The 8,841-nt window shown below is 39.8% G+C and overlaps 1 non-coding gene across 1 annotated transcript; it reads right to left on the reverse strand.

The window, feature by feature from the left end:
• Positions 1-7,663: 7,663 nt before the first annotated feature.
• LOC127109988 (small nucleolar RNA R71) lies at positions 7,664-7,770 on the reverse strand. The gene has a single exon (XR_007797228.1). It is a non-coding gene; the product is annotated as a small nucleolar RNA R71 (small nucleolar RNA).
• Positions 7,771-8,841: the final 1,071 nt, after the last annotated feature.

Genomic DNA, 8,841 nt, shown 5'->3' on the forward strand with positions numbered 1-8,841 from the left:
TTGTGTGGACTGTTGGGTTGATCTGAGACTATTGGACTTAGAATTTAGGCAACACTCCCTATGCAAAGGACTTGGCCAATGCCAACTTTCATGAAACCAAGTGCTTGTGAAGTGAACATTCACCTGATACAAAATTGAAGATCCATTTGAGTTCATCTGTAACATGATCATTGTGAAGCTGTTATTTTGAACTTGTGTCTTATGATCATCTTTGAAGTCATCTGATGCATGGGAAAATTTGAATAAGATCATGGAGTTTCTAAGCTTGGATGTGGCTATCTTTATTTGATGCCTTGCTCTTCATCTTGCTATTTGTGTATTCATATTGTTTGATTATAAAGACCAATGGAAATTTGGGTTTCTATATGACATTCTTGTCTATTGGATTGCAGCCCATTGGTCAGATCTTTTCAACTCTTAACTTTTCAATTTGTGCTTAGGATTAGTCTCTTCATCTCCTCCCCACTTACTTAATTTAAAAATCTCTTCCCCTTTTTTAAAATCTTCTTTGCTTGTGCTTGTTTTCTAAACTTAGACTATATTGCAAATTAGAAACTTTGGCCTTATGCCATTGCATTTTCAAACTTCTTTTCTTAAATAAACTTGTAAATAAACTTAACTATACTTGACTTAAAATTTTCAAAAGACAAAAAAAACTAACACTCATTCAAACCATTTTAGGCCTCTTGTGCCTTTGTTAAACTTAAAATTTTGTTAAAAGCAATGTACTCACTTTGAAATTGATACCACGAACTACGAGGTTTTGATCCCTCATTTTATGTTGGTACGTAGGCACAAGTTCGAAGGTCTTGTCAAACACAAAAATATAATTAATGAATTCTTTTCTCATCCCCACACTCTATTTTATTACAAACATCATTTTGTACAAAAACACATATGCATACAAAAAAGGGCTCCCTATGAGTACCTAGGACACTTTGGGTGCTAACACCTTCCCTCTGTGTAACCAATCCCCTTACCTGTAATCTCTGGCATTTTATTAGTTTTGATTTGAAAACTTCTTATCTTTTTGGGTTTTGTTCGTACTTTTCCCTTTTCCCTTGGAAACAATAAAAGCGCGATGGCGACTCTGGTTTTATTGACGTCTAGCTTATCCATAGCTTGATGGTCATGAATTTACCGCTACAGAAATTAAGTGGCGACTCTGCTGGGGAGTAGTCCCCATTGGGTTTAGCCTACTTTTTTGTGTGTATCTAACTGTATATTTGATGTATGTGTATTTGTTTGTATGATATAATCTGCTTGTTGTGCTTGGTGATCTCTGAGTGGCGAGATAAGTTCTAACCCAAACTTGAGTGCAATTAAGATAGAAGGATAGTATAGTCATGTTAGACTTGTGTGGAGTAGTCCTTAACAAGTTGGCTTGAGACCCATCTACTCAGTGGAGACCCTTTTTGAGTTAGGAGTCTCACACAAGTTATTTGTGGTTACGCATTACTATCTCTGATTTGGGGTCCGAGAAGCTGAGGACCGTAGAAAATTTAACCCCTCTTGGCCTATTTAGGACGTAGTGCGGAGACTGTTCAAGTGTAGACTTGATAACAGTTGTTACGCGATACTACACTCAGACGAGTTTCTCTTGAGAATATTATGGGTTGATGAGTCACTCATCCTAACCTATAATATTCGATAGATGGAATTAAGACTCTGGGAACTTTTTAGAACATGATCTACAGGTTTTTATCCTTAGTTCACTCCTTTGGGATGGTTCTTACCCATACTCCATGCTCGTGACTCACAACAAACCCTTGATTATTGGTTGATCCAATCAAGTCTTGTCAATATCAATGGAACTTGGGTATTGATAAGGTGAAAGCCATAATCCACCAAAATGGATGATTGATCTTGATAATGACTTGATTCATCCCTTGACCTTTGTTTATTTGCCTTATATGTGATCCCTTATTTGTGATTGTTGCATTCATGCATTCATGCACATCATAACATTCATCACACGAAAATTTCAAGGGACTGAGGTATTATTTGCAAATATTTTCAGACCATGGATTATGGACGAAGGAACACTAAGAAGTACAATTTCAGATGTCCTGATTTGAAAGAGTTAAGGAAGCTATCATCTTTTTTATTAGATCCCTTGGACTTTAAGCAACGTCATGGGAAGCTTCTGTCTATCTTGTCTGCTGATGTGGTTGAAGGACTTCTGAGTGTATTGGTTCAGTTCTATGACCCTCTCTAGCGTTGCTTCACTTTCCCAAATTATCAGCTTGTGCCTACGTTAGAGGAGTATGCCCATCTCTTGGGAATGCTTGTTTCTAACAAAGTGCCTTTTAGTGAATTGGAAGAGATTCCCAAATCTCATATTATTATGGAAGCTCTTCACTTGAAGAAGTATGAGATAAAGGCTCATTGAGTGAAGAAAGGAGGATTATTTGGGTTGACTTCTGAATTCCTCATCAAGTAAGCTACTGCCTTTGCTTAAGCCGGTAGTGTGGATGATTTTGAAGCCATCTTTGTGTTGCTCATTTATGGTTTGGCTTTGTTCCCTAACATTGACGGTTTTGTTGATGTTAATGCCATTAGAATTTTCTTGATTGGGAATCCTGTGCCTACTCTGTTAGGAGATATGTACTTCTCTTTGCATCTAAGGAATTCTAAAGGTAGTGGAATAGTTGTTTGTTGTGTTCCTCTTCTGTACAAGTGGTTTATTTCGCACTTGCCTCAGACACCTGCTTATGTGGAGAACAAACAATGTCTACGGTGGTCTTAGAGACTTATGTCTCTCACTAATGATGATATAGTTTGGTATGATCCTTCATTGAGAAGTTTGGATATTATTGATTGTTGTGGTGAATTCTCTAATGTTCCTCTCATTGGTACACAAGGAGGAATTAACTACAACCCTGCTTTAGTTCATCGTTAACTTGGGTTCCCCTTGAGAGACAAACCTAATAACACTTTATTAGAACGTCTTTTCTATCAAGAGGGTAAAGATCCCCAACATTTGAAGCAGAAGATTGTGCATGCTTGGCATAACGTGCATAGGAAAGGAAGACCTGAGCTTGTTCCGCACAATTGTGTAGCTTTGGAAGCTTACACTCTTTGGGTGAAGAAGAGAGCTTTGGAGTTGAAGATGTCTTATGCTTGCGAAAGACCTATGTCTATGGTTGTGACTAAGCCATTAACTCTCCCTAACCAAGATGTAGAGGAGTTGGAAGACGCGCTCGCCAAGATGAAGCAAGATAAGGATATGTGGGAAGAGCGTTTCCATGCTTTGAGCTGAAAGCATGAGGATTTGCAGCTTGAGTCTAAGGACAAAGATGCACTTATTGAGCTACTTGAAGACCGAGTGACAAAGAGACGGAGAAAGCCAGAGATTTCATCTTCCTCTAGTATGCCTCAACCTTCCGTCGCTTGGAAGAGGATTGTTGACTAGCTTGTCTTTGAGAAGACTTAGATGAAGGCTTCCTTTGAGACCGAGATCCGATGCATTCGAAGGAAGTACGCGCCTGCAGCCAGATCTTCTGAGGTTGTTAGGGATCCTTAGGATGACTAGTCTCCTTTTCTCTTGTATTTTTTATTTTTGGTTTCTGAAATTGTACTTAGTGTAATCCTTCCAATTATAAATAAAAGATATTTTATGGTCATACCAAATTGTTGCAATTATTGTTGAATATATACATTTGGAAAAAATATAGTAAGTTCCTCGAAAATAAAAACAATCAAGCATTGCATTTCATGCATCATTTGCATAAGCAAGTTTCTCTTTCGCCATATGTCTTATTTTGATGAAGAATTCATCAAAGATTATGGAGCATCTAGAACAAGAGAAAAAAGACTTGAAGGATGAGATCGCCCATCTGACTGCCATGATGGAGTCAGTGCTAGCCGCTCAGAGCCAGTCTTCTCCAACGCCTGCAACTCCTCCTCCTTAGAGGACCGTTATTTCCGAGGTTGCTACCTCTACCTTTCCTGCAACTGCTGCTCACTTTGCACCCAACATACCTGCCGGATTCCCGTGGGGAATGTCGCCTGATTTTATGCCATAAGGTTTTGCGCCTACATTTGCTTCTATGCCGGCATCTAGCCCGGTCATGTTTGTTCCACCGCTAGTTGTGCATACTATGCCCCGTGTGGAAGACACCATCTATCATTCTGAGCCGTCTAAGGGCCCTGATGTGTATGAGAAAATGGACGAGATGAAGGACCAATTCCTTGAGTTGCGTAAGGATTTGAAAACTTTGAGGGGAAAAGATCCGTTTGGTAAGAGTGATGCGGAACTTTGTTTGGGTCCAAATGTTAAAATCCCGGTGAAGTTCAAAGTTCCTGACTTTGAAAAGTACAAGGGGAACACTTGTCCACTCAGTCATCTTGTGATGTACGCCAGAAAAATGTCCACTCAAATCGATAATGATCAGTTGTTGATCCATTATTTTCAAGACAGTTTGACCGGTGCCGCTCTGAGGTGGTACATGGGATTCGATAGTGCGAGCATCCGCACGTTCAATGATTTGGGCGAAACATTCGTGAAGCAGTACAAATATAATGTTGATATGGCTCCAGATAGGGACCAGTTGAGGTCGTTGTCTCAGAAGGAAAAGGAGACGTTTAAAGAGTATGCCCAAAGATGGAGGGAGCTTGCTGCTCAGATTACCCCTCCTTTGGAAGAGAAGGAGATGACTAAAAATTTTCTCAAGACCTTGAGATTTTTTTATTATGAGCAGATGATTTCCAGTGCCCCTAGTGGTTTTACCGAAATGGTAAACATGGGGATGAGGGTAGAAGAAGGTGTACGAGAGGGACTGTTATCTAAGGAGGAAGCGTCGTCCAGCAAGAGGTATGGCAATAGTTTTGGTAAGAAGAAGGAGAGTGAAGCCAATGTAGTTACCGTTGGGAGGCAGAGGAGGACTCATGTAAGAAGAAATCAACTACCCCGTCAACACCATCATCAAGTATCATTTGTGATCCCCGTATTTTCAACCAATCAGTCAACACCAATTCAACAACAACAACGTTAATAACAACCGCCACCGCAACAAACAAACACCTACAACAACAACAACAATACCAACAATCATCTTTAACAACAATCAAAATTTGAGAGGAAGAAGGCCTCTTTAGGCCCAATTCCTATGACATACACTGAATTGTACCCATCTTTGGTTCTCAAGAACCTGTTACAACCGAGAAATCCTCCACAGATTCTTGAACCACTTCCATGATGGTACAAACCGGAATTCCGTTGTGCCTTTCATCAAGGAGACCCCAGTCATGATGTCGAGAACTTCTATCCATTAAAGTATGAAGTCCAGAAGGTTGGCAAGAGTGGAATGGTGTCCTTTGAGGACCGTGCGTCAAACGTCAAAGCTAACCCACTACCTGCCTGATGACACTGAAATTCACCATATTTTCGACTCCGATTTCGCATGTATTTTAGTTGTTTTTTTGTTATTTTGTTATGTTATTACTATGTTTTTCTTTGTTTTCAGATTTTCAGTCTAATCGGAGCCCCGGTCGAGAAAAAGAGCGAAAATGAGCTAAAAAGCCTAAAAATCAGCATTTTACACTTGTGGCTCCCACTGTGGCGGGCGCCATGGGTCCAGCCATGACGTATCCCAATTTCAAACTCTTCTCAACTGCCACGTCTACCACGATCTCCACTTGGGTGCTGCAATTTACTCCTGTGGCGGGCGCCATGATGTTGTGGCGGGCGCCACAAGAACAAAATGGTTCCCTCCCATTTTCAAACTTAGGGGCATCCTTGTCATTTCCATTATTTTCCTTGCCTATAAATAGAGCCTTGATTTCATTTGTTTCTTTATCCAAACTTAGTTACAACTAGGCATATATCAGTATTGTGTAAAAATGGTCATCGCTTCACATCGGAGTGTTGCCACACTATGTAATCGAGTCTGTAATCGAGTTTGGAGCACTTTGGAAGGAAGTTTAATCCTGCCGCCATTTTCATTTCTGTTACGCGCTTTATTCGACCCTCCGATTGGAGCAGGTTTTATTGCTTTACCTTTGTCTGCTTTATTTTCCCGCACTGCCTTTATTTTATTTACTTTCCCACACTGCCTTTACTTTGTTTACTTTCCCGCACTGCCTTTACTTTGTTTACTTTCCCGCACTGGCTTTACTTTGTTTATTTCTCGCACTGCACTACTTTCCTTTATTTCTTGCACCGCACTACTTTTATTTACTTACCTACACCGCACTACTTTTATTTATTTTCCGCACTCGCACTACTTTTATCTACTTTCCAGCACTCGCACTTATTACCCTTTTTTTAAAGTCTTCTATTTATCCGTTTTAATGATAAAAATTAAAATGCATTTTTACTTTACCATGTCTGGCTAAACCTATAAAGGTTAGAATGTAAGGATCGTAATTGAACCGGTAATCCGTACAATTGTTCGTAGAAACACTTAAGGGCTATTTTTACTTTCAACTTAAGTTTTCCCGTACTTAATTTCCATTCGGTAAGATCGAAAGTCGTTCGACGTCTGTTTAAACTTAGTTGTTTTTAACTATTTCAAATACAGCGAAAGCGCTTTGTTTAGTTCATTATGAGTTTTTAACTTAAAAAGAAAAGTGATTTTAAAACTATTTTCGGACGCGTTTATAAGTTTAGAGTTTGGTTCGTGAGAACCTCTTTTGGTTAAGAAATCCAGGTCAAAGTAATTTTCAACTTAGTCAAGGTATTATATTTCTTAAAAATAGGTTTACTACTCTAACGCAATGCGCGCCTTTTTATAAGTGACAATAAGAGGGTTTGATTAGGGGGTACAACTCGGTTCTGAATACGCGAAAGCAACAGTTCCCGTTAAATTGGTTCTTTTCAAAGTAGGAAACACTGCCCATAAGTAATTCTATTAGCAAGTACTTGCATTATTAATTTATTATGTGAATTACATTCGAACCTGTCTTTTTTAATTGAATTTAATTTAATACTTTATTTTTCATTTTGCACTCTTAAAAACCCTGTTTCGATTACCTTAGATAAACACCGTAACAATAGATAACGATAGATTGACATTTGGTCTCTGTAGATTCGACAATCTTTTATATTACTCTGACGCGTTCATATACTTGGGAAAAACACGCATCAAGTTTTTGGCGCCGTTGTCGGGGATCAATTTCGTCAAATTTCGTACCATATTGTTATATCGTTTAGACTTAGGTTGTTACCTGCCGGTCAATGCGAAGGACTCGTAGCACCGGAAGCTTAGTAGATCCTCTGGCGGAACCTGAACGTTACGCTCGCGCACGTTTATTTTTCCATAGAATTAGGAGAGCTATGGTCGAAGATCAAAACCAAAGACCTCTTAAGGATTTCGCCCAACCATCCAACGAAGAACCTAGTTCTAGTATAGTAAACCCAACCATCCCAGCTAATAATTTCGAACTTAAACCCTCCCTGTTGCAACTAGTGCAACAAAGATAATTCGCAGGTCTTGCTACTGAGAACCCAAACCAACATTTAAAAATCTTTCTCCAATTAGCAGACACTTTTAAAACCAATGGAGCTTCTCCTGAGGCAATCCGTTTAAGATTATTCCCTTTCTCCCTCAGAGATAAAGCCCTGTCGTGGTTAGATTCCCTTCCACCCAATTCCATAACAACTTGGGAAAACCTTATAAAAGTATTCCTTGCTAGATACTTTCCCCCAAGTAAGACCGTCGTTCTTCGAAACCAAATAACCAGATTTACCCAGAATCAAGGAGAATCGTTGTTCGAAGCTTGGGAGAGATATAAAGAGCTGTTAAGAGCATGCCCACATCATGGTTTAGAAAATTGGTTAATCATTCAGACCTTCTATAATGGACTTCACTATAACACTAAGATGACCATCGACGTTGCCGCAGGTGGCGCACTGATGAACAAACCTTACCCTGAAGCTAGTGTCGTTATCGAAGATATGGCTCAAAACCATCAATCATGGGGAGTTGAACGAGTGACAGTTGAGAAGAAGGAAGCCCAAGGAGGAGTACATGAGTTAAGCTCTATAGACATGATGCAAGCTAAAATGGACACGTTAGCCCTCAAGGTTGAGCATATGTGCATAAAACCGAATACTGCAACTGCAGTTTCGTCGGATTGTGAAATATGTGGAACCAAAGGACACCAATCTGCGGAATGCAGTCTCTTAAACAAAACCAACTCTGAGCAAGTGAACTACGCCCAAGGGAACCCATATTCGAATACCTACAACCCTGGATGGAGGAATCACCCGAACTTCTTCTATAAGAACAATAACCCTATCCAAAATACTGCACCTTCGAGACAACCAGGTTACCAAGCCCCAAGACCAAATTAACCTATGCAACTTGTTCCACCAAAGCCGAGCCTTGAGAAAATTATGGAAAATTTTATCACTGCTCAAACCCAACAAAACAAAGAGTTCATGAACCAGAACATTCACGTTAACGAACTGATTACCCAGTTAGGAACCAAGGTTGACCAAATAACTACTCACGATAAGATGCTTGAAACCCAGATCTCTCAGGTAGCCTTAAACCAAGCCCCCCAGACTACACCTGGAGGACAATTCCCTGGACAACCTCAACAGAATCCGAGAGGACAAGCCAATTCCATTACCCTACGAAGTGGGACCGCTTATGATGATCCATTTAACCCAAGATTGAGTGAACCCAAAACTTCTAAGGAATATACTGAACCCACGAACGAAGTGAAGGAACCAGAGGAATCTGAAAAACAGGAAGGTCAAGAAAAAGGAGAAGAACCTAAAGACAAAACTTATGTACCACCCCCGCAATACAAACCACCGATACCATATCCGTAAAGACTTAAACAGGCCCAGATCAATAACCAGTATCAGAAATTCATTAAGGTTATGGA

This window comes from Lathyrus oleraceus, chromosome 7 (genome assembly GCF_024323335.1).
Source record: "Lathyrus oleraceus cultivar Zhongwan6 chromosome 7, CAAS_Psat_ZW6_1.0, whole genome shotgun sequence".
Classification (NCBI taxonomy): Eukaryota; Viridiplantae; Streptophyta; class Magnoliopsida; order Fabales; family Fabaceae; genus Lathyrus; species Lathyrus oleraceus.